Below are 25,125 nucleotides of genomic sequence, written 5' to 3'. Positions count from 1 at the left end.
ATGCCAATTATTCTTGTGTTTTATGTTTAGATTACTGAATACTAAAAGAATGTTGTGCAAGCAATACTTATTCTTCAAAGGAAGAGATGTACAAGAACAAGAGGACATGCACTGAAACTGAAGGGAGGTAGTCTTCCAGGAAATTTGAAGAAAAATTACTTCACAGAAAGGGTAATTGATAAATAGAAAAGCCTCCCATCCGATGTTGTTGAAGCTAAATGGTGAAACAATTTAAACACGCTTCGGATAGGCATAAGAATATCCTTAAGAGAAATGTAAGTAGCAAATAGGATTGAAGTTGCCTAAAGGATACATGAAAAGGAGCAGACTACGTGGGCCAAGTGGTTCTTATCTGCCATCAAATTCTGTTTCTATGTAAAACATTATTTCAACAGTCAATTTCTACATGAACTGAACTTTAGAATTTTAAAACTAATCATAGTGTCTTTATCATTTAAGAATAATTTAATTAATTTAAGTCTAATGTAATTTGATCTTGATTGGAATGTAGATGGGAAAATCGAACAATTCTTAGGTCTTTAACAGTTTCTATGCCCTTTAATTCATTCAATCATTGTGCTTCATATTGCTTAGAAATAAATGGGATCAAGATATCAATGTCTGGGAGAGGAAAGATTGAAAGACTGTGGATGTCCTGAGCATACTTCTCAATGTCGGTCATTTTGAGTGTAAAACATAACCAAAGAGAAAGAAAATATTGTCAGAAGTGGGATTTGAACCCACGCCTCTTTACAGAGACCAGAATTCCCATTAACTGGAAGAGTAGAATCTTGAGTCTGGCGCCTTAGACCGCTCGGCCATCCTGACAAGCACATCAGTATGTCCAAACCTGCTGTCTGTTAGGGTTTATCAATTTACTATTTATATTTTTGATTGTGATTTTGACAAATAATTTGGACTTGTTGAAAAAGGGGTCATTAAATCAAGATCTTAGATTAATGCATTTCCTCTAAAAGCTGTTTCTAAAATAACATTATTTAGGAAAAATGGCTCAAGCTAAAGTGTTATCCTTCAAAATTACTGTTGCCACCCTTTACTAAGGTCTTCATCCTAGCAGAACAGATTAGTTTGTCTTAGAAGTAAATTGTATATCATGTTATATGTAAAGTCTAAGAGCCTTAAAATACTTTCGATGCCAATTATTATTGTGTTTTATGTTTAGATTACTGAATACTAAAAGAATGTTGTGCAAACAATACTTATTCTTCAAAGGAAGAGATGTACAAGAACACGAGGAAATGCACTGAAACTGGAGGGAGGTAGACTTAGAGGAAATTTGAAGAAAAATTACTTCACAGAAAGGGTAGTTGATAAATAGAAAAGCCTCCCATCCAATCTTGTTGAAGCTAAACGGTGAAACAAGTTAAACACGCTTCGGATAGGCATAAGAATATCCTTAAGAGAAATGTAAGGAGCAAATATGGTTGAAGTTGCCTAAAGGATACATGAAAAGGAGCAGACTACATGGGCCAAGTGGTTCTTATCTGCCATCAAATTCTGTTTCTATGTAATACATTATTTCAATAGCCAATTTCTATATGAACTGAACTTTAGAATTTTAAAACTAATCATATTGTCTTTATCATTTAAGAATAATTTAATTAATTTAACTCTAATGTAATTTGATCTTGATTGGAATGCAGATGGGAAAATCGATCAATTCTTAGGTCTTTAAAAGTTTATATGCCCTTTAATTCATTCAATCATTGTGCTTCATATTGCTTAGAAATAAATGGGATCAAGATATCAATGTCTGGGAGAGGAAAGATTGTAAGACAATGGATGTCCTGAACATACCTCTCAATGTCGGTCATTTTGAGTGTAAAACATAACCAAAGAGCAAGAAAATATTGTCAGAAGTGGGATTTAAACCTATACCTCTTTACAGAGACCAGAATTACCATTAACTGAAAGAGTAGAACCTTGAGTCTGGTGCCTCAGACCACTCAGCCATCCTGACAAGCACATCAGTATGTCCAAACCTGCTTCCTGTTAGGGTTTATCATTTTACTATTTATATTTTTGATTGTGATTTTGACAAATAATTTCGACTTGTTGAAAAAGGGTTCATTAAATCAAGATCTTCGATTAATGCATTTCCTCTAAAAGCTGTTTCTTAAATAACATTATTTAGGAAAAATGGCTCAAGCTAAAGTGTTATCCTTCAAAATTACTGTTGCCACCCTTTACTAAGGTCTTCATCCTAGCAGAACAGATTAGTTTGTCTTAGAAGTAAATTGTATAGCACGTTATATGTAAAGTCTAAGAGCCTTAAAATACTTTCGATGCCAATTATTCTTGTGTTTTATGTTTAGATTACTGAATACTAAAAGAATGTTGTGCAAGCAATACTTATTCTTCAAAGGAAGAGATGTACAAGAACAAGAGGACATGCACTGAAACTGGAGGGAGGTAGACTTAGAGGAAATTTGAAGAAAAATTACTTCACAGAAAGGGGAGTTGATAAAAAGAAAAGACTCCCATCCGATGTTGTTGAAGCTAAATGGTGAAACAATTTGAAGACGCTTCGGATAGGCATAAGAATATCCTTAAGAGAAATGTAAGGAGCAAACAGGGTTGAAGTTGCCTAAAGGATACATGAAAAGGAGCAGACTACATGGGCCAAGTGGTTCTTATCTGCCATCAAATTCTGTTTCTATGTAATACATTATTTCAATAGCCACTTTCTATATGAACTGAACTTTAGAATTTTAAAACTGATCATAGTGTCTTTATCATTTAAGAATAATTTAATTAATTTAAGTCTAATATAATTTGACCTTGATTGGAATGTAGATGGGAAAATTGATCAATTCTTAGGTGTTTAACAGTTTCTATGCAATTTAATTCATTCAATCATTGCACTTCACATTGCTTAGAAATAAATGGGATCAAGATATCAATGTCTGGGAGAGGAAAGATTGAAAGACTGTGGATGTCCTGAGCATACTTCTCAATGTCGGTCATTTTGAGTGTAAATCATAACCAAAGAGAAAGAAAATATTGTCAGAAGTGGGATTTGAACCCACGCCTCTTTACAGAAACCAGAATTCCCATTAACTGGAAGAGTAGAATCTTGAGTCTGGTGCCTTAGACCACTCGGCCATCCTGACAAGCACATCAGTATATCCGAACCTGCTTCCTGTTAGGGTTTATCATTTTACTATTTATATTTTTGATTGTGATTTTGACAAATAATTTGGACTTGTTGAAAAAGGGGTCATTAAATCAAGATCTTAGATTTATGCATTTCCTCTAAAAGCTGTTTCTTAAATAACATTATTTAGGAAAAATTGCTCAAGCTAAAGTGTTATCCTTCAAAATTACTGTTGCCACCCTTTACTAAGGTCTTCATCCTAGCATAACAGATTAGTTTGTCTTAGAAGTAAATTGCATATCACGTTATATGTAAAGTCTAAGAGCCTTAAAATACTTTCAATGCCAATTATTCTTGTGTTTTATGTTTAGATTACTGAATACTAAAAGAATGTTGTGCAAACAATACTTATCCCTTCAAAGGAAGAGATGTACAAGAACACGAGGACATGCACTGAAACTGGAGGGAGGTAGACTTAGAGGAAATTTGATGAAAAATTACTTCACAGAAAGGGTAGTTGATAAATAGAAAAGCCTCCCATCCGATGTTGTTGAAGCTAAATGGTGAAACAATTTAAACACGCTTCGAATAGGCATAAGAATATCCTTAAGAGAAATGTAAGGAGCAAATAGGGTTGAAGTTGCCTAAAGGATACATGAAAAGGAGCAGACTACGTGGGCCAAGTGGTTCTTATCTGCCATCAAATTCTGATTCTATGTAATACATTATTTCAATAGCCAATTTCTACATGAACTGAACTTTAGAATTTTAAAACTAATCATAGTGTCTTTATCATTTAAGAATAATTTAATTAATTTAACTCTAATGTAATTTGATCTTGATTGGAATGTAGATGGGAAAATCGATCAATTCTTAGGTCTTTAAAAGTTTCTATGCCCTTTATTTCATTCAATCATTGTGCTTCATTTTGCTTAGAAATAAATGGGATCAAGATATCAATGTCTGGGAGAGGAAAGATTGAAAGACTGTGGATGTCCTGAGCATACTTCTCAATGTCGGTCATTTTGAGTGTAAAACATAACCAAAGAGCAAGAAAATATTGTCAGAAGTGGGATTTGAACCCACGCCTCTTTACAGAGACCAGAATTCCCATTATCTGGAAGAGTAGAATCTTGAGTCTGGCGCCTTAGACCGCTCGGCCATCCTGACAAGCACATCAGTATGTCCGAACCTGCTGTCTGTTAGGGTTTATCTATTTACTATTTATATTTTTGATTGTGATTTTGACAAATAATTTGGACTTGTTAAAAAAGGGGTCATTAAATCAAGATCTTAGATTAATGCATTTCCTCTAAAAGCTGTTTCTAAAATAACATTATTTAGGAAAAATGGCTCAAGCTAAAGTGTTATCCTTCAAAATTACTGTTGCCACCCTTTACTAAGGTCTTCATCCTAGCAGAACAGATTAGTTTGTCTTAGAAGTAAATTGTATATCATGTTATATGTAAAGTCTAAGAGCCTTAAAATACTTTCGATGCCAATTATTATTGTGTTTTATGTTTAGATTACTGAATACTAAAAGAATGTTGTGCAAACAATACTTATTCTTCAAAGGAAGAGATGTACAAGAACACGAGGACATGCACTGAAACTGGAGGGAGGTAGACTTAGAGGAAATTTGAAGAAAAATTACTTCACAGAAAGGGTAGTTGATAAATAGAAAAGCCTCCCATCCAATCTTGTTGAAGCTAAACGGTGAAACAATTTAAACACGCTTCGGATAGGCATAAGAATATCCTTAAGAGAAATGTAAGGAGCAAATATGGTTGAAGTTGCCTAAAGGATACATGAAAAGGAGCAGACTACATGGGCCAAGTGGTTCTTATCTGCCATCAAATTCTGTTTCTATGTAATACATTATTTCAATAGCCAATTTCTATATGAACTGAACTTTAGAATTTTAAAACTAATCATATTGTCTTTATCATTTAAGAATAATTTAATTAATTTAACTCTAATGTAATTTGATCTTGATTGGAATGCAGATGGGAAAATCGATCAATTCTTAGGTCTTTAAAAGTTTATATGCCCTTTAATTCATTCAATCATTGTGCTTCATATTGCTTAGAAATAAATGGGATCAAGATATCAATGTCTGGGAGAGGAAAGATTGTAAGACAGTGGATGTCCTGAGCATACCTCTCAATGTCGGTCATTTTGAGTGTAAAACATAACCAAAGAGCAAGAAAATATTGTCAGAAGTGGGATTTAAACCTATACCTCTTTACAGAGACCAGAATTACCATTAACTGAAAGAGTAGAACCTTGAGTCTGGTGCCTCAGACCACTCGGCCATCCTGACAAGCACATCAGTATGTCCAAACCTGCTTCCTGTTAGGGTTTATCATTTTACTATTTATATTTTTGATTGTGATTTTGACAAATAATTTCGACTTGTTGAAAAAGGGTTCATTAAATCAAGATCTTCGATTAATGCATTTCCTCTAAAAGCTGTTTCTTAAATAACATTATTTAGGAAAAATGGCTCAAGCTAAAGTGTTATCCTTCAAAATTACTGTTGCCACCCTTTACTAAGGTCTTCATCCTAGCAGAACAGATTAGTTTGTCTTAGAAGTAAATTGTATAGCACGTTATATGTAAAGTCTAAGAGCCTTAAAATACTTTCGATGCCAATTATTCTTGTGTTTTATGTTTAGATTACTGAATACTAAAAGAATGTTGTGCAAGCAATACTTATTCTTCAAAGGAAGAGATGTACAAGAACAAGAGGACATGCACTGAAACTGAAGGGAGGTAGTCTTCCAGGAAATTTGAAGAAAAATTACTTCACAGAAAGGGTAATTGATAAATAGAAAAGCCTCCCATCCGATGTTGTTGAAGCTAAATGGTGAAACAATTTAAACACGCTTCAGATAGGCATAAGAATATCCTTAAGAGAAATGTAAGTAGCAAAAAGGATTGAAGTTGCCTAAAGGATACATGAAAAGGAGCAGACTACGTGGGCCAAGTGGTTCTTATCTGCCATCAAATTCTGTTTCTATGTAAAACATTATTTCAACAGTCAATTTCTACATGAACTGAACTTTAGAATTTTAAAACTAATCATAGTGTCTTTATCATTTAAGAATAATTTAATTAATTTAAGTCTAATGTAATTTGATCTTGATTGGAATGTAGATGGGAAAATCGAACAATTCTTAGGTCTTTAACAGTTTCTATGCCCTTTAATTCATTCAATCATTGTGCTTCATATTGCTTAGAAATAAATGGGATCAAGATATCAATGTCTGGGAGAGGAAAGATTGAAAGACTGTGGATGTCCTGAGCATACTTCTCAATGTCGGTCATTTTGAGTGTAAAACATAACCAAAGAGAAAGAAAATATTGTCAGAAGTGGGATTTGAACCCACGCCTCTTTACAGAGACCAGAATTCCCATTAACTGGAAGAGTAGAATCTTGAGTCTGGCGCCTTAGACCGCTTGGCCATCCTGACAAGCACATCAGTATGTCCAAACCTGCTGTCTGTTAGGGTTTATCAATTTACTATTTATATTTTTGATTGTGATTTTGACAAATAATTTGGACTTGTTGAAAAAGGGGTCATTAAATCAAGATCTTAGATTAATGCATTTCCTCTAAAAGCTGTTTCTAAAATAACATTATTTAGGAAAAATGGCTCAAGCTAAAGTGTTATCCTTCAAAATTACTGTTGCCACCCTTTACTAAGGTCTTCATCCTAGCAGAACAGATTAGTTTGTCTTAGAAGTAAATTGTATATCATGTTATATGTAAAGTCTAAGAGCCTTAAAATACTTTCGATGCCAATTATTATTGTGTTTTATGTTTAGATTACTGAATACTAAAAGAATGTTGTGCAAACAATACTTATTCTTCAAAGGAAGAGATGTACAAGAACACGAGGACATGCACTGAAACTGGAGGGAGGTAGACTTAGAGGAAATTTGAAGAAAAATTACTTCACAGAAAGGGTAGTTGATAAATAGAAAAGCCTCCCATCCAATCTTGTTGAAGCTAAACGGTGAAACAATTTAAACACGCTTCGGATAGGCATAAGAATATCCTTAAGAGAAATGTAAGGAGCAAATATGGTTGAAGTTGCCTAAAGGATACATGAAAAGGAGCAGACTACATGGGCCAAGTGGTTCTTATCTGCCATCAAATTCTGTTTCTATGTAATACATTATTTCAATAGCCAATTTCTATATGAACTGAACTTTAGAATTTTAAAACTAATCATATTGTCTTTATCATTTAAGAATAATTTAATTAATTTAACTCTAATGTAATTTGATCTTGATTGGAATGCAGATGGGAAAATCGATCAATTCTTAGGTCTTTAAAAGTTTATATGCCCTTTAATTCATTCAATCATTGTGCTTCATATTGCTTAGAAATAAATGGGATCAAGATATCAATGTCTGGGAGAGGAAAGATTGTAAGACAGTGGATGTCCTGAGCATACCTCTCAATGTCGGTCATTTTGAGTGTAAAACATAACCAAAGAGCAAGAAAATATTGTCAGAAGTGGGATTTAAACCTATACCTCTTTACAGAGACCAGAATTACCATTAACTGAAAGAGTAGAACCTTGAGTCTGGTGCCTCAGACCACTCGGCCATCCTGACAAGCACATCAGTATGTCCAAACCTGCTTCCTGTTAGGGTTTATCATTTTACTATTTATATTTTTGATTGTGATTTTGACAAATAATTTCGACTTGTTGAAAAAGGGTTCATTAAATCAAGATCTTCGATTAATGCATTTCCTCTAAAAGCTGTTTCTTAAATAACATTATTTAGGAAAAATGGCTCAAGCTAAAGTGTTATCCTTCAAAATTACTGTTGCCACCCTTTACTAAGGTCTTCATCCTAGCAGAACAGATTAGTTTGTCTTAGAAGTAAATTGTATAGCACGTTATATGTAAAGTCTAAGAGCCTTAAAATACTTTCGATGCCAATTATTCTTGTGTTTTATGTTTAGATTACTGAATACTAAAAGAATGTTGTGCAAGCAATACTTATTCTTCAAAGGAAGAGATGTACAAGAACAAGAGGACATGCACTGAAACTGAAGGGAGGTAGTCTTCCAGGAAATTTGAAGAAAAATTACTTCACAGAAAGGGTAATTGATAAATAGAAAAGCCTCCCATCCGATGTTGTTGAAGCTAAATGGTGAAACAATTTAAACACGCTTCGGATAGGCATAAGAATATCCTTAAGAGAAATGTAAGTAGCAAATAGGATTGAAGTTGCCTAAAGGATACATGAAAAGGAGCAGACTACGTGGGCCAAGTGGTTCTTATCTGCCATCAAATTCTGTTTCTATGTAAAACATTATTTCAACAGTCAATTTCTACATGAACTGAACTTTAGAATTTTAAAACTAATCATAGTGTCTTTATCATTTAAGAATAATTTAATTAATTTAAGTCTAATGTAATTTGATCTTGATTGGAATGTAGATGGGAAAATCGAACAATTCTTAGGTCTTTAACAGTTTCTATGCCCTTTAATTCATTCAATCATTGTGCTTCATATTGCTTAGAAATAAATGGGATCAAGATATCAATGTCTGGGAGAGGAAAGATTGAAAGACTGTGGATGTCCTGAGCATACTTCTCAATGTCGGTCATTTTGAGTGTAAAACATAACCAAAGAGAAAGAAAATATTGTCAGAAGTGGGATTTGAACCCACGCCTCTTTACAGAGACCAGAATTCCCATTAACTGGAAGAGTAGAATCTTGAGTCTGGCGCCTTAGACCGCTCGGCCATCCTGACAAGCACATCAGTATGTCCAAACCTGCTGTCTGTTAGGGTTTATCAATTTACTATTTATATTTTTGATTGTGATTTTGACAAATAATTTGGACTTGTTGAAAAAGGGGTCATTAAATCAAGATCTTAGATTAATGCATTTCCTCTAAAAGCTGTTTCTAAAATAACATTATTTAGGAAAAATGGCTCAAGCTAAAGTGTTATCCTTCAAAATTACTGTTGCCACCCTTTACTAAGGTCTTCATCCTAGCAGAACAGATTAGTTTGTCTTAGAAGTAAATTGTATATCATGTTATATGTAAAGTCTAAGAGCCTTAAAATACTTTCGATGCCAATTATTATTGTGTTTTATGTTTAGATTACTGAATACTAAAAGAATGTTGTGCAAACAATACTTATTCTTCAAAGGAAGAGATGTACAAGAACACGAGGACATGCACTGAAACTGGAGGGAGGTAGACTTAGAGGAAATTTGAAGAAAAATTACTTCACAGAAAGGGTAGTTGATAAATAGAAAAGCCTCCCATCCAATCTTGTTGAAGCTAAACGGTGAAACAAGTTAAACACGCTTCGGATAGGCATAAGAATATCCTTAAGAGAAATGTAAGGAGCAAATATGGTTGAAGTTGCCTAAAGGATACATGAAAAGGAGCAGACTACATGGGCCAAGTGGTTCTTATCTGCCATCAAATTCTGTTTCTATGTAATACATTATTTCAATAGCCAATTTCTATATGAACTGAACTTTAGAATTTTAAAACTAATCATATTGTCTTTATCATTTAAGAATAATTTAATTAATTTAACTCTAATGTAATTTGATCTTGATTGGAATGCAGATGGGAAAATCGATCAATTCTTAGGTCTTTAAAAGTTTATATGCCCTTTAATTCATTCAATCATTGTGCTTCATATTGCTTAGAAATAAATGGGATCAAGATATCAATGTCTGGGAGAGGAAAGATTGTAAGACAGTGGATGTCCTGAACATACCTCTCAATGTCGGTCATTTTGAGTGTAAAACATAACCAAAGAGCAAGAAAATATTGTCAGAAGTGGGATTTAAACCTATACCTCTTTACAGAGACCAGAATTACCATTAACTGAAAGAGTAGAACCTTGAGTCTGGTGCCTCAGACCACTCGGCCATCCTGACAAGCACATCAGTATGTCCAAACCTGCTTCCTGTTAGGGTTTATCATTTTACTATTTATATTTTTGATTGTGATTTTGACAAATAATTTCGACTTGTTGAAAAAGGGTTCATTAAATCAAGATCTTCGATTAATGCATTTCCTCTAAAAGCTGTTTCTTAAATAACATTATTTAGGAAAAATGGCTCAAGCTAAAGTGTTATCCTTCAAAATTACTGTTGCCACCCTTTACTAAGGTCTTCATCCTAGCAGAACAGATTAGTTTGTCTTAGAAGTAAATTGTATAGCACGTTATATGTAAAGTCTAAGAGCCTTAAAATACTTTCGATGCCAATTATTCTTGTGTTTTATGTTTAGATTACTGAATACTAAAAGAATGTTGTGCAAGCAATACTTATTCTTCAAAGGAAGAGATGTACAAGAACAAGAGGACATGCACTGAAACTGGAGGGAGGTAGACTTAGAGGAAATTTGAAGAAAAATTACTTCACAGAAAGGGGAGTTGATAAAAAGAAAAGACTCCCATCCGATGTTGTTGAAGCTAAATGGTGAAACAATTTGAAGACGCTTCGGATAGGCATAAGAATATCCTTAAGAGAAATGTAAGGAGCAAACAGGGTTGAAGTTGCCTAAAGGATACATGAAAAGGAGCAGACTACATGGGCCAAGTGGTTCTTATCTGCCATCAAATTCTGTTTCTATGTAATACATTATTTCAATAGCCACTTTCTATATGAACTGAACTTTAGAATTTTAAAACTGATCATAGTGTCTTTATCATTTAAGAATAATTTAATTAATTTAAGTCTAATATAATTTGACCTTGATTGGAATGTAGATGGGAAAATTGATCAATTCTTAGGTGTTTAACAGTTTCTATGCAATTTAATTCATTCAATCATTGCACTTCACATTGCTTAGAAATAAATGGGATCAAGATATCAATGTCTGGGAGAGGAAAGATTGAAAGACTGTGGATGTCCTGAGCATACTTCTCAATGTCGGTCATTTTGAGTGTAAATCATAACCAAAGAGAAAGAAAATATTGTCAGAAGTGGGATTTGAACCCACGCCTCTTTACAGAAACCAGAATTCCCATTAACTGGAAGAGTAGAATCTTGAGTCTGGTGCCTTAGACCACTCGGCCATCCTGACAAGCACATCAGTATATCCGAACCTGCTTCCTGTTAGGGTTTATCATTTTACTATTTATATTTTTGATTGTGATTTTGACAAATAATTTGGACTTGTTGAAAAAGGGGTCATTAAATCAAGATCTTAGATTTATGCATTTCCTCTAAAAGCTGTTTCTTAAATAACATTATTTAGGAAAAATTGCTCAAGCTAAAGTGTTATCCTTCAAAATTACTGTTGCCACCCTTTACTAAGGTCTTCATCCTAGCATAACAGATTAGTTTGTCTTAGAAGTAAATTGCATATCACGTTATATGTAAAGTCTAAGAGCCTTAAAATACTTTCAATGCCAATTATTCTTGTGTTTTATGTTTAGATTACTGAATACTAAAAGAATGTTGTGCAAACAATACTTATCCCTTCAAAGGAAGAGATGTACAAGAACACGAGGACATGCACTGAAACTGGAGGGAGGTAGACTTAGAGGAAATTTGATGAAAAATTACTTCACAGAAAGGGTAGTTGATAAATAGAAAAGCCTCCCATCCGATGTTGTTGAAGCTAAATGGTGAAACAATTTAAACACACTTCGAATAGGCATAAGAATATCCTTAAGAGAAATGTAAGGAGCAAATAGGGTTGAAGTTGCCTAAAGGATACATGAAAAGGAGCAGACTACGTGGGCCAAGTGGTTCTTATCTGCCATCAAATTCTGATTCTATGTAATACATTATTTCAATAGCCAATTTCTACATGAACTGAACTTTAGAATTTTAAAACTAATCATAGTGTCTTTATCATTTAAGAATAATTTAATTAATTTAACTCTAATGTAATTTGATCTTGATTGGAATGTAGATGGGAAAATCGATCAATTCTTAGGTCTTTAAAAGTTTCTATGCCCTTTATTTCATTCAATCATTGTGCTTCATTTTGCTTAGAAATAAATGGGATCAAGATATCAATGTCTGGGAGAGGAAAGATTGAAAGACTGTGGATGTCCTGAGCATACTTCTCAATGTCGGTCATTTTGAGTGTAAAACATAACCAAAGAGCAAGAAAATATTGTCAGAAGTGGGATTTGAACCCACGCCTCTTTACAGAGACCAGAATTCCCATTATCTGGAAGAGTAGAATCTTGAGTCTGGCGCCTTAGACCGCTCGGCCATCCTGACAAGCACATCAGTATGTCCGAACCTGCTGTCTGTTAGGGTTTATCTATTTACTATTTATTTTTTTGATTGTGATTTTGACAAATAATTTGGACTTGTTAAAAAAGGGGTCATTAAATCAAGATCTTAGATTAATGCATTTCCTCTAAAAGCTGTTTCTAAAATAACATTATTTAGGAAAAATGGCTCAAGCTAAAGTGTTATCCTTCAAAATTACTGTTGCCACCCTTTACTAAGGTCTTCATCCTAGCAGAACAGATTAGTTTGTCTTAGAAGTAAATTGTATATCATGTTATATGTAAAGTCTAAGAGCCTTAAAATACTTTCGATGCCAATTATTATTGTGTTTTATGTTTAGATTACTGAATACTAAAAGAATGTTGTGCAAACAATACTTATTCTTCAAAGGAAGAGATGTACAAGAACATGAGGACTTGCACTGAAACTGGAGGGAGGAAGACTTAGAGGAAATTTGAAGAAAAATTACTTCACAGAAAGGGTAGTTGATAAATAGAAAAGCCTCCCATCCAATGTTGTTGAAGCTAAACGGTGAAACAATTTAAACACGCTTCGGATAGGCATAAGAATATCCTTAAGAGAAATGTAAGGAGCAAACAGGGTTGAAGTTGCCTAAAGGATACATGAAAAGGAGCAGACTACATGGGCCAAGTGGTTCTTATCTGCCATCAAATTCTGTTTCTATATAATACATTATTTCAATAGCCACTTTCTATATGAACTGAACTTTAGAATTTTAAAACTGATCATAGTGTCTTTATCATTTAAGAATAATTTAATTAATTTAAGTCTAATGTAATTTGACCTTGATTGGAATGTAGATGGGAAAATTGATCAATTCTTAGGTGTTTAACAGTTTCTATGCAATTTAATTCATTCAATCATTGCACTTCACATTGCTTAGAAATAAATGGGATCAAGATATAAATGTCTGGGAGAGGAAAGATTGAAAGACTGTGGATGTCCTGAGCATACTTCTCAATGTCGGTCATTTTGAGTGTAAAACATAACCAAAGAGTAAGAAAATATTGTCAGAAGTGGGATTTGAACCCACGCCTCTTTACAGAGACCAGAATTCCCATTAACTGGAAGAGTAGAATCTTGAGTCTGGCGCCTTAGACCACTCGGCCATCCTGACAAGCACATCAGTATATCCGAACCTGCTTCCTGTTAGGGTTTATCATTTTACTATTTATATTTTTGATTGTGATTTTGACAAATAATTTGGACTTGTTGAAAAAGGGGTCATTAAATCAAGATCTTAGATTTATGCATTTCCTCTAAAAGCTGTTTCTTAAATAACATTATTTAGGAAAAATGGCTCAAGCTAAAGTGTTATCCTTCAAAATTACTGTTGCCACCCTTTACTAAGGTCTTCATCCTAGCAGAACAGATTAGATTGTCTTAGAAGTAAATTGTATATCACGTTATATGTAAAGTCTAAGAGCCTTAAAATACTTTCAATGCCAATTATTCTTGTGTTTTATGTTTAGATTACTGAATACTAAAAGAATGTTGTGCAAACAATACTTATTCTTCAAAGGAAGAGATGTACAAGAACACGAGGACATGCACTGAAACTGGAGGGAGGTAGACTTAGAGGAAATTTGATGAAAAATTACTTCACAGAAAGGGTAGTTGATAAATAGAAAAGCCTCCCATCCGATGTTGTTGAAGCTAAACGGTGAAACAATTTAAACACGCTTCCCATAGGCATAAGAATATCCTTAAGAGAAATGTAAGGAGCAAATAGGGTTGAAGTTGCCTAAAGGATACATGAAAAGGAGCAGACTACATGGGCCAAGTGGTTCTTATCTGCCATCAAATTCTGATTCTATGTAATAAATTATGTCAATAGCCAATTTCTACATGAACTGAACTTTAGAATTTTAAAACTAATCATAGTGTCTTTATCATTTAAGAATAATTTAATTAATTTAACTCTAATGTAATTTGATCTTGATTGGAATGTAGATGGGAAAATCGATCAATTCTTAGGTCTTTAAAAGTTTCTATGCCCTTTAATTCATTCAATCATTGTGCTTCATATTGCTTAGAAATAAATGGGATCAAGATATCAATGTCTGGGAGAGGAAAGATTGAAAGACTGTGGATGTCCTGAGCATACTTCTCAATGTCAGTCATTTTGAGTGTAAAACATAACCAAAGAGCAAAAATATATTGTCAGAAGTGGGATTTGAACCTACGCCTCTTTACAGAGACCAAAATTCCCATTAACTGGAAGAGTAGAATCTTGAGTCTGGTGTCTTAGACCGCTCTGCCATCCTGACAAGAACATCAGTATGTCCAAACCTACTTCCTGTTAGGGTTTATCATTTTACTATTTATATTTTTGATTGTGATTTTGACAAATAATTTGGCCTTGTTGAAAAAGGGGTCATTAAATCAAGGTCTTAGATTAATGCATTTCCTCTAGAAGCTGTTTCTTAAATAACTTTATTTACGAAAAATGGCTCATGCTAAAGTGTTATCCTTCAAAATTACTGTTGTCACCCTTTACTAAGGTCTTCATCCTAGCAGAACAGATTAGTTTGTCTTAGAAGTAAATTGTATATCACGTTATATGTAAAGTCTAAGAGCCTTAAAATACTTTCGATGCCAATTATTCTTGTGTTTTATGTTTAGATTACTGAATACTAAAAGAATGCTGTGCAAACAATACTTATTCTTCAAAGGAAGAGATGTACAAGAACACGAGGACATGCACTGAAACTGGAGGGAGGTAGACTTAGAGGAAATTTGAAGAAAAATTACTTCACAGAAAGGGTAGTTGATAAATAGAAAAGCCTCCCATCCAATGTTGTTGAAGCTAAACGGTGAAACAATTTAAACACGCTTCGGATAGGCTTAAGAATATCCTTAAGAGAAATGTAAGGAGCAAATATGGTTGAAGTTGCCTAAAGGATACATGAAAAGGAGCAGACTACATGGGCCAAGTGGTTCTTATCTGCCATCAAATTCTGTTTCTATGTAATACATTATTTCAATAACCAATTTCTATATGAACTGAACTTTAGAATTTTAAAACTAATCATAGTGTCTGTATCATTTAAGAATAATTTAATTAATTTAACTCTAATGTAATTTGATCTTGATTGGAATGCAGATGGGAAAATCGATCAATTCTTAGGTCTTTAAAAGTCTCTATGCCCTTTAATTCATTCAATCATTGTGCTTCATATTGCTGAGAAATAAATGGGATCAAGATATCAATGTCTGGGAGAGGAAAGATTGAAAGACTGTGGATGTCCTGAGCATACTTCTCAATGTCGGTCATTTTGAGTGTAAAACATAACCAAAGAGTAAGAAAATATTGTCAGAAGTGGGATTTGAACCCACGCCTCTTTGCAGAGACCAGAATTCCCATTAACTGGAAGAGTAGAATCTTGAGTCTGGCACCTTAGACCACTCGGCCATCCTGACAAGCACATCAGTATATCCGAACCTGCTTCCTGTTAGGGTTTATCATTTTACTATTTATATTTTTGATTGTGATTTTGACAAATAATTTGGACTTGTTGAAAAAGGGGTCATTAAATCAAGATCTTAGATTTATGCATTTCCTCTAAAAGCTGTTTCTTAAATAACATTATTTAGGAAAAATGGCTCAAGCTAAAGTGTTATCCTTCAAAATTACTGTTGCCACCCTTTACTAAGGTCTTCATCCTAGCAGAACAGATTAGTTTGTCTTAGAAGAAAATTGTATATCATGTTATATGTAAAGTCTAAGAGCCTTAAAATACTTTCGATGCCAATTATTCTTGTGTTTTATGTTTAGATTACTGAATACTAAAAGAATGTTGTGCAAACAATATTTATTCTTCAAAGGAAGAGATGTACAAGAACATGAGGACATGCACTGAAACTGAAGGGAGGTAGACTTAGAGGAAATTTGAAGAAAAATTACTTCACAGAAAGGTTAATTGATAAATAGAAAAGCCTCCCATCCGATGTTGTTGAAGCTAAATGGTGAAACAATTTAAATACGCTTGGGATAGGCATAAGAATATCCTTAAAAGAAATGTAAGGAGCAAATAGGGTTGAAGTTGCCTAAAGGATACATGAAAAGTAGCAGACTACGTGGGCCAAGTGGTTCTTATCTGCCATCAAATTCTGTTTCTATGTAAAACATTATTTCAACCGCCAATTTCTACATGAACTGATCTTTAGAATTTTAAAACTAATCATAGTGTCTTTATCATTTAAGAATAATTTAAATAATTTAAGTCTAATGTAATTTGATCTTGATTGGAATGTAGATGGGAAAATCGATCAATTCTTAGGTCTTTAAAAGTTTCTATGCCCTTTAATTCATTCAATCATTGTGCTTCATATTGCTTAGAAATAAATGGGATCAAGATATCAATGTCTGGGAGAGGAAAGATTGAAAGACTGTGGATGTCCTGAGCATACTTCTCAATGTCGGTCATTTTGAGTGTAAAACATAACCAAAGAGAAAGAAAATATTGTCAGAAGTGGGATTTGAACCCACGCCTCTTTACAGAGACCAGAATTCCCATTAACTGGAAGAGTAGAATCTTGAGTCTGGCGCCTTAGACCGCTCGGCCATCCTGACAAGCACATCAGTATGTCCAAACCTGCTGTCTGTTAGGGTTTATCAATTTACTATTTATATTTTTGATTGTGATTTTGACAAATAATTTGGACTTGTTGAAAAAGGGGTCATTAAATCAAGATCTTAGATTAATGCATTTCCTCTAAAAGCTGTTTCTAAAATAACATTATTTAGGAAAAATGGCTCAAGCTAAAGTGTTATCCTTCAAAATTACTGTTGCCACCCTTTACTAAGGTCTTCATCCTAGCAGAACAGATTAGTTTGTCTTAGAAGTAAATTGTATATCATGTTATATGTAAAGTCTAAGAGCCTTAAAATACTTTCGATGCCAATTATTATTGTGTTTTATGTTTAGATTACTGAATACTAAAAGAATGTTGTGCAAACAATACTTATTCTTCAAAGGAAGAGATGTACAAGAACACGAGGACATGCACTGAAACTGGAGGGAGGTAGACTTAGAGGAAATTTGAAGAAAAATTACTTCACAGAAAGGGTAGTTGATAAATAGAAAAGCCTCCCATCCAATCTTGTTGAAGCTAAACGGTGAAACAATTTAAACACGCTTCGGATAGGCATAAGAATATCCTTAAGAGAAATGTAAGGAGCAAATATGGTTGAAGTTGCCTAAAGGATACATGAAAAGGCACCAGACTACATGGGCCAAGTGGTTCTTATCTGCCATCAAATTCTGTTTCTATGTAATACATTATTTCAATAGCCAATTTCTATATGAACTGAACTTTAGAATTTTAAAACTAATCATATTGTCTTTATCATTTAAGAATAATTTAATTAATTTAACTCTAATGTAATTTGATCTTGATTGGAATGCAGATGGGAAAATCGATCAATTCTTAGGTCTTTAAAAGTTTATATGCCCTTTAATTCATTCAATCATTGTGCTTCATATTGCTTAGAAATAAATGGGATCAAGATATCAATGTCTGGGAGAGGAAAGATTGTAAGACAGTGGATGTCCTGAGCATACCTCTCAATGTCGGTCATTTTGAGTGTAAAACATAACCAAAGAGCAAGAAAATATTGTCAGAAGTGGGATTTAAACCTATACCTCTTTACAGAGACCAGAATTACCATTAACTGAAAGAGTAGAACCTTGAGTCTGGTGCCTCAGACCACTCGGCCATCCTGACAAGCACATCAGTATGTCCAAACCTGCTTCCTGTTAGGGTTTATCATTTTACTATTTATATTTTTGATTGTGATTTTGACAAATAATTTCGACTTGTTGAAAAAGGGTTCATTAAATCAAGATCTTCGATTAATGCATTTCCTCTAAAAGCTGTTTCTTAAATAACATTATTTAGGAAAAATGGCTCAAGCTAAAGTGTTATCCTTCAAAATTACTGTTGCCACCCTTTACTAAGGTCTTCATCCTAGCAGAACAGATTAGTTTGTCTTAGAAGTAAATTGTATAGCACGTTATATGTAAAGTCTAAGAGCCTTAAAATACTTTCGATGCCAATTATTCTTGTGTTTTATGTTTAGATTACTGAATACTAAAAGAATGTTGTGCAAGCAATACTTATTCTTCAAAGGAAGAGATGTACAAGAACAAGAGGACATGCACTGAAACTGAAGGGAGGTAGTCTTCCAGGAAATTTGAAGAAAAATTACTTCACAGAAAGGGTAATTGATAAATAGAAAAGCCTCCCATCCGATGTTGTTGAAGCTAAATGGTGAAACAATTTAAACACGCTTCGGATAGGCATAAGAATATCCTTAAGAGAAATGTAAGTAGCAAATAGGATTGAAGTTGCCTAAAGGATACATGAAAAGGAGCAGACTACGTGGGCCAAGTGGTTCTTATCTGCCATCAAATTCTGTTTCTATGTAAAACATTATTTCAACAGTCAATTTCTACATGAACTGAACTTTAGAATTTTAAAACTAATCATAGTGTCTTTATCATTTAAGAATAATTTAATTAATTTAAGTCTAATGTAATTTGATCTTGATTGGAATGTAGATGGGAAAATCGAACAATTCTTAGGTCTTTAACAGTTTCTATGCCCTTTAATTCATTCAATCATTGTGCTTCATATTGCTTAGAAATAAATGGGATCAAGATATCAATGTCTGGGAGAGGAAAGATTGAAAGACTGTGGATGTCCTGAGCATACTTCTCAATGTCGGTCATTTTGAGTGTAAAACATAACCAAAGAGAAAGAAAATATTGTCAGAAGTGGGATTTGAACCCACGCCTCTTTACAGAGACCAGAATTCCCATTAACTGGAAGAGTAGAATCTTGAGTCTGGCTCCTTAGACCGCTCGGCCATCCTGACAAGCACATCAGTATGTCCGAACCTGCTGTCTGTTAGGGTTTATCTATTTACTATTTATATTTTTGATTGTGATTTTGACAAATAATTTGGACTTGTTAAAAAAGGGGTCATTAAATCAAGATCTTAGATTAATGCATTTCCTCTAAAAGCTGTTTCTAAAATAACATTATTTAGGAAAAATGGCTCAAGCTAAAGTGTTATCCTTCAAAATTACTGTTGCCACCCTTTACTAAGGTCTTCATCCTAGCAGAACAGATTAGTTTGTCTTAGAAGTAAATTGTATATCATGTTATATGTAAAGTCTAAGAGCCTTAAAATACTTTCGATGCCAATTATTATTGTGTTTTATGTTTAGATTACTGAATACTAAAAGAATGTTGTGCAAACAATACTTATTCTTCAAAGGAAGAGATGTACAAGAACATGAGGACATGCACTGAAACTGGAGGGAGGAAGACTTAGAGGAAATTTGAAGAAAAATTACTTCACAGAAAGGGTAGTTGATAAATAGAAAAGCCTCCCATCCAATGTTGTTGAAGCTAAACGGTGAAACAATTTAAACACGCTTCGGATAGGCATAAGAATATCCTTAAGAGAAATGTAAGGAGCAAACAGGGTTGAAGTTGCCTAAAGGATACATGAAAAGGAGCAGACTACATGGGCCAAGTGGTTCTTATCTGCCATCAAATTCTGTTTCTATATAATACATTATTTCAATAGCCACTTTCTATATGAACTGAACTTTAGAATTTTAAAACTGATCATAGTGTCTTTATCATTTAAGAATAATTTAATTAATTTAAGTCTAATGTAATTTGACCTTGATTGGAATGTAGATGGGAAAATTGATCAATTCTTAGGTGTTTAACAGTTTCTATGCAATTTAATTCATTCAATCATTGCACTTCACATTGCTTAGAAATAAATGGGATCAAGATATAAATGTCTGGGAGAGGAAAGATTGAAAGACTGTGGATGTCCTGAGCATACTTCTCAATGTCGGTCATTTTGAGTGTAAAACATAACCAAAGAGTAAGAAAATATTGTCAGAAGTGGGATTTGAACCCACGCCTCTTTACAGAGACCAGAATTCCCATTAACTGGAAGAGTAGAATCTTGAGTCTGGCGCCTTAGACCACTCGGCCATCCTGACAAGCACATCAGTATATCCGAACCTGCTTCCTGTTAGGGTTTATCATTTTACTATTTATATTTTTGATTGTGATTTTGACAAATAATTTGGACTTGTTGAAAAAGGGGTCATTAAATCAAGATCTTAGATTTATGCATTTCCTCTAAAAGCTGTTTCTTAAATAACATTATTTAGGAAAAATGGCTCAAGCTAAAGTGTTATCCTTCAAAATTACTGTTGCCACCCTTTACTAAGGTCTTCATCCTAGCAGAACAGATTAGATTGTCTTAGAAGTAAATTGTATATCACGTTATATGTAAAGTCTAAGAGCCTTAAAATACTTTCAATGCCAATTATTCTTGTGTTTTATGTTTAGATTACTGAATACTAAAAGAATGTTGTGCAAACAATACTTATTCTTCAAAGGAAGAGATGTACAAGAACACGAGGACATGCACTGAAACTGGAGGGAGGTAGACTTAGAGGAAATTTGATGAAAAATTACTTCACAGAAAGGGTAGTTGATAAATAGAAAAGCCTCCCATCTGATGTTGTTGAAGCTAAACGGTGAAACAATTTAAACACGCTTCCCATAGGCATAAGAATATCCTTAAGAGAAATGTAAGGAGCAAATAGGGTTGAAGTTGCCTAAAGGATACATGAAAAGGAGCAGACTACATGGGCCAAGTGGTTCTTATCTGCCATCAAATTCTGATTCTATGTAATAAATTATGTCAATAGCCAATTTCTACATGAACTGAACTTTAGAATTTTAAAACTAATCATAGTGTCTTTATCATTTAAGAATAATTTAATTAATTTAACTCTAATGTAATTTGATCTTGATTGGAATGTAGATGGGAAAATCGATCAATTCTTAGGTCTTTAAAAGTTTCTATGCCCTTTAATTCATTCAATCATTGTGCTTCATATTGCTTAGAAATAAATGGGATCAAGATATCAATGTCTGGGAGAGGAAAGATTGAAAGACTGTGGATGTCCTGAGCATACTTCTCAATGTCAGTCATTTTGAGTGTAAAACATAACCAAAGAGCAAAAATATATTGTCAGAAGTGGGATTTGAACCTACGCCTCTTTACAGAGACCAAAATTCCCATTAACTGGAAGAGTAGAATCTTGAGTCTGGTGTCTTAGACCGCTCTGCCATCCTGACAAGAACATCAGTATGTCCAAACCTACTTCCTGTTAGGGTTTATCATTTTACTATTTATATTTTTGATTGTGATTTTGAAAATAATTTGGCCTTGTTGAAAAAGGGGTCATTAAATCAAGGTCTTAGATTAATGCATTTCCTCTAAAAGCTGTTTCTTAAATAACTTTATTTACGAAAAATGGCTCATGCTAAAGTGTTATCCTTCAAAATTACTGTTGTCACCCTTTACTAAGGTCTTCATCCTAGCAGAACAGATTAGTTTGTCTTAGAAGTAAATTGTATATCACGTTATATGTAAAGTCTAAGAGCCTTAAAATACTTTCGATGCCAATTATTCTTGTGTTTTATGTTTAGATTACTGAATACTAAAAGAATGCTGTGCAAACAATACTTATTCTTCAAAGGAAGAGATGTACAAGAACACGAGGACATGCACTGAAACTGGAGGGAGGTAGACTTAGAGGAAATTTGAAGAAAAATTACTTCACAGAAAGGGTAGTTGATAAATAGAAAAGCCTCCCATCCAATGTTGTTGAAGCTAAACGGTGAAACAATTTAAATACGCTTGGGATAGGCATAAGAATATCCTTAAAAGAAATGTAAGGAGCAAATAGGGTTGAAGTTGCCTAAAGGATACATGAAAAGTAGCAGACTACGTGGGCCAAGTGGTTCTTATCTGCCATCAAATTCTGTTTCTATGTAAAACATTATTTCAACCGCCAATTTCTACATGAACTGATCTTTAGAATTTTAAAACTAATCATAGTGTCTTTATCATTTAAGAATAATTTAAATAATTTAAGTCTAATGTAATTTGATCTTGATTGGAATGTAGATGGGAAAATCGATCAATTCTTAGGTCTTTAAAAGTTTCTATGCCCTTTAATTCATTCAATCATTGTGCTTCATATTGCTTAGAAATAAATGGGATCAAGATATCAATGTCTGGGAGAGGAAAGATTGAAAGACTGTGGATGTCCTGAGCATACTTCTCAATGTCAGTCATTTTGAGTGTAAAACATAACCAAAGAGCAAAAATATATTGTCAGAAGTGGGATTTGAACCTACGCCTCTTTACAGAGACCAGAATTAACACTAACTGGAAGAGTAGAATCTTGAGTCTGGTGTCTTAGACCACTCGGCCATCCTGACAAGCACATCAGTATGTCCAAACCTGCTTCCTGTTAGGGTTTATCATTTTAATATTTATATTTTTGATTGTGATTTTGACAAATAATTTGGCCTTGTTGAAAAAGGGGTCATTAAATCAAGATCTTAGATTAATGCATTTCCTCTAAAAGCTGTTTCTTAAATAACATTATTTAGGAAAAATGGCTCAAGCTAAAGTGTTATCCTTCAAAATTACTGATGCCACCCATTACTAAGGTCTTCATCCTAGCAGAACAGATTAGTTTGTCTTAGAAGTAAATTGTATATCACGTTATATGTAAAGTCTAAGAGCCTTAAAATACTTTCGATGCCAATTATTCTTGTGTTTTATGTTTAGATTACTGAATACTAAAAGAATGTTGTGCAAACAATACTTATTCTTCAAAGGAAGAGATGTACAAGATCACGAGGACATGCACTGAAACTGGAGGGAGGTAGACTTAGAGGAAATTTGAAGAAAAATTACTTCACAGAAAGGGTAGTTGATAAAAAGAAAAGCCTCCCATCCGATGTTGTTGAAGCTAAATGGTGAAACAATTTAAACACGCTTCGGATAGGCATAAGAATATCCTTAAGAGAAATGTAAGGAGCAAACAGGGTTGAAGTTGCCTAAAGGATACATGAAAAGGAGCAGACTACATGGGCCAAGTGGTTCTTATCTGCCATCAAATTCTGTTTCTATGTAATACATTATTTCAATAGCCACTTTCTATATGAACTGAACTTTAGAATTTTAAAACTGATCATAGTGTCTTTATCATTTAAGAATAATTTAATTAATTTAACTCTAATGTAATTTGATCTTATTTGGAATGTAGATGGGAAAATCGATCAATTCTTAGTTCTTTAACAGTTTCCCTTTAATTCATTCAATCATTGTGCTTCATATTGCTTAGAAATAAATGGGATCAAGATATAAATGTCTGGGAGAGGAAAGATTGAAAGACTGTGGATGTCCTGAGCATACTTCTCAATGTCGGTCATTTTGAGTGTAAAACATAACCAAAGAGCATGAATATATTGTCAGTAGTGGGATTTGAACCTACGCCTCTTTACAGAGACCAGAATTACCATTAACTGTAAGAGTAGAATCTTGAGTCTGGTGTCTTAGACTGCTCGGCCATCCTGACAAGCACATCAGTATGTCCAAACCTGCTTCCTGTTAGGGTTTATCATTTTACTATTTATATTTTTGATTGTGATTTTGACAAATAATTTGGCCTTGTTGAAAAAGGGGTCATTAAATCAAGATCTTAGATCAATGCATTTCCTCTAAAAGCTGTTTCTTAAATAACATTATTTAGGAAAAATGGCTCAAGCTAAAGTGTTATCCTTCAAAATTACTGTTGCCACCCTTTACTAAGGTCTTCATCCTAGCAGAACAGATTAGTTTGTCTTAGAAGTAAATTGTATATCACGTTATATGTAAAGTCTAAGAGCCTTAAAATACTTTCGATGCCAATTATTCTTGTGTTTTATGTTTAGATTACTGAATATTAAAGAATGTTGTGCAAACAATACTTATTCTTCAAACGAAGAGATGTACAAGAACACGAGGACATGCACTGAAACTGGAGGGAGGTAGACTTAGAGGAATTTGAAGAAAAATTACTTCACAGAAAGGGTAGTTGATAAATAGAAAAGCCTCCCATCCGATGTTGTTGAAGCTAAATGGTGAAAAAATTTAAACACGCTTGGGATAGGCATAAGAATATCCTTAAGAGAAATGTAAGGAGCAAATAGGGTTGAAGTTGCCTAAAGGATACAAGAAAAGGAGCAGACTACGTGGGCCAAGTCGTTCTTATCTGCCATCAAATTCTGTTTCTATGTAAAACATTATTTCAACAGTCAATTTCTACATGAACTGAACTTTAGAATTTTAAAACTAATCATAGTATCTTTATCATTTAAGAATAATTTAATTAATTTAACTCTAATGTAATTTGATCTTATTTGGAATGTAGATGGGAAAATCGATCAATTCTTAGGTTTTTAACAGTTTCCCTTTAATTCATTCAATCATTGTGCTTCATATTGCTTAGAAATAAATGGGATCAAGATATAAATGTCTGGGAGAGGAAAGATTGAAAGACTGTGGATGTCCTGAGCATACTTCTCAATGTCGGTCATTTTGAGTGTAAAACATAACCAAAGAGCATGAATATATTGTCAGTAGTGGGATTTGAACCTACGCCTCTTTACAGAGACCAGAATTACCATTAACTGGAAGAGTAGAATCTTGAGTCTGGTGTCTTAGACTGCTCGGCCATCCTGACAAGCACATCAGTATGTCCAAACCTGCTTCCTGTTAGGGTTTATCATTTTACTATTTATATTTTTGATTGTGATTTTGACAAATAATTTGGCCTT

At 33.6% G+C, this 25,125-nt stretch overlaps 12 non-coding genes across 12 annotated transcripts; all 12 read right to left on the bottom strand.

Moving 5' to 3' along the window:
- Positions 1–719: 719 nt before the first annotated feature.
- On the bottom strand, positions 720–828 carry TRNAL-CAA (transfer RNA leucine (anticodon CAA)). Its single transcript has 2 exons — positions 791–828; positions 720–765 (listed from the first exon to the last, which is right to left on the bottom strand). It is a non-coding gene; the product is annotated as a tRNA-Leu (tRNA).
- A 2,197-nt stretch (positions 829–3,025) lies between these two features.
- Positions 3,026–3,134, bottom strand: TRNAL-CAA (transfer RNA leucine (anticodon CAA)). Its single transcript has 2 exons — positions 3,097–3,134; positions 3,026–3,071 (listed from the first exon to the last, which is right to left on the bottom strand). It is a non-coding gene; the product is annotated as a tRNA-Leu (tRNA).
- A 1,045-nt stretch (positions 3,135–4,179) lies between these two features.
- TRNAL-CAA (transfer RNA leucine (anticodon CAA)) lies at positions 4,180–4,288 on the bottom strand. Its single transcript has 2 exons — positions 4,251–4,288; positions 4,180–4,225 (listed from the first exon to the last, which is right to left on the bottom strand). It is a non-coding gene; the product is annotated as a tRNA-Leu (tRNA).
- A 2,197-nt stretch (positions 4,289–6,485) lies between these two features.
- On the bottom strand, positions 6,486–6,594 carry TRNAL-CAA (transfer RNA leucine (anticodon CAA)). Its single transcript has 2 exons — positions 6,557–6,594; positions 6,486–6,531 (listed from the first exon to the last, which is right to left on the bottom strand). It is a non-coding gene; the product is annotated as a tRNA-Leu (tRNA).
- A 2,197-nt stretch (positions 6,595–8,791) lies between these two features.
- Positions 8,792–8,900, bottom strand: TRNAL-CAA (transfer RNA leucine (anticodon CAA)). The gene is made up of 2 exons: positions 8,863–8,900; positions 8,792–8,837 (listed from the first exon to the last, which is right to left on the bottom strand). It is a non-coding gene; the product is annotated as a tRNA-Leu (tRNA).
- Positions 8,901–11,097: 2,197 nt separating this feature from the next.
- Positions 11,098–11,206, bottom strand: TRNAL-CAA (transfer RNA leucine (anticodon CAA)). Its single transcript has 2 exons — positions 11,169–11,206; positions 11,098–11,143 (listed from the first exon to the last, which is right to left on the bottom strand). It is a non-coding gene; the product is annotated as a tRNA-Leu (tRNA).
- A 1,045-nt stretch (positions 11,207–12,251) lies between these two features.
- On the bottom strand, positions 12,252–12,360 carry TRNAL-CAA (transfer RNA leucine (anticodon CAA)). The gene is made up of 2 exons: positions 12,323–12,360; positions 12,252–12,297 (listed from the first exon to the last, which is right to left on the bottom strand). It is a non-coding gene; the product is annotated as a tRNA-Leu (tRNA).
- A 1,044-nt stretch (positions 12,361–13,404) lies between these two features.
- Positions 13,405–13,513, bottom strand: TRNAL-CAA (transfer RNA leucine (anticodon CAA)). The gene is made up of 2 exons: positions 13,476–13,513; positions 13,405–13,450 (listed from the first exon to the last, which is right to left on the bottom strand). It is a non-coding gene; the product is annotated as a tRNA-Leu (tRNA).
- Positions 13,514–15,710: 2,197 nt separating this feature from the next.
- On the bottom strand, positions 15,711–15,819 carry TRNAL-CAA (transfer RNA leucine (anticodon CAA)). Its single transcript has 2 exons — positions 15,782–15,819; positions 15,711–15,756 (listed from the first exon to the last, which is right to left on the bottom strand). It is a non-coding gene; the product is annotated as a tRNA-Leu (tRNA).
- Positions 15,820–16,863: 1,044 nt separating this feature from the next.
- TRNAL-CAA (transfer RNA leucine (anticodon CAA)) lies at positions 16,864–16,972 on the bottom strand. Its single transcript has 2 exons — positions 16,935–16,972; positions 16,864–16,909 (listed from the first exon to the last, which is right to left on the bottom strand). It is a non-coding gene; the product is annotated as a tRNA-Leu (tRNA).
- Positions 16,973–19,170: 2,198 nt separating this feature from the next.
- TRNAL-CAA (transfer RNA leucine (anticodon CAA)) lies at positions 19,171–19,279 on the bottom strand. The gene is made up of 2 exons: positions 19,242–19,279; positions 19,171–19,216 (listed from the first exon to the last, which is right to left on the bottom strand). It is a non-coding gene; the product is annotated as a tRNA-Leu (tRNA).
- Positions 19,280–20,323: 1,044 nt separating this feature from the next.
- TRNAL-CAA (transfer RNA leucine (anticodon CAA)) lies at positions 20,324–20,432 on the bottom strand. Its single transcript has 2 exons — positions 20,395–20,432; positions 20,324–20,369 (listed from the first exon to the last, which is right to left on the bottom strand). It is a non-coding gene; the product is annotated as a tRNA-Leu (tRNA).
- Between the last annotated feature and the right edge of the window lie 4,693 nt (positions 20,433–25,125).

This window comes from Taudactylus pleione, unplaced genomic scaffold, assembly GCF_031769625.1.
Source record: "Taudactylus pleione unplaced genomic scaffold, aTauple2 ptg000612l, whole genome shotgun sequence".
Taxonomy (NCBI): Eukaryota; Metazoa; Chordata; class Amphibia; order Anura; family Myobatrachidae; genus Taudactylus; species Taudactylus pleione.
The sequence above is the reverse complement of the archived record's forward strand: the minus strand, read 5'-3'. Positions and strand labels throughout refer to the sequence as shown.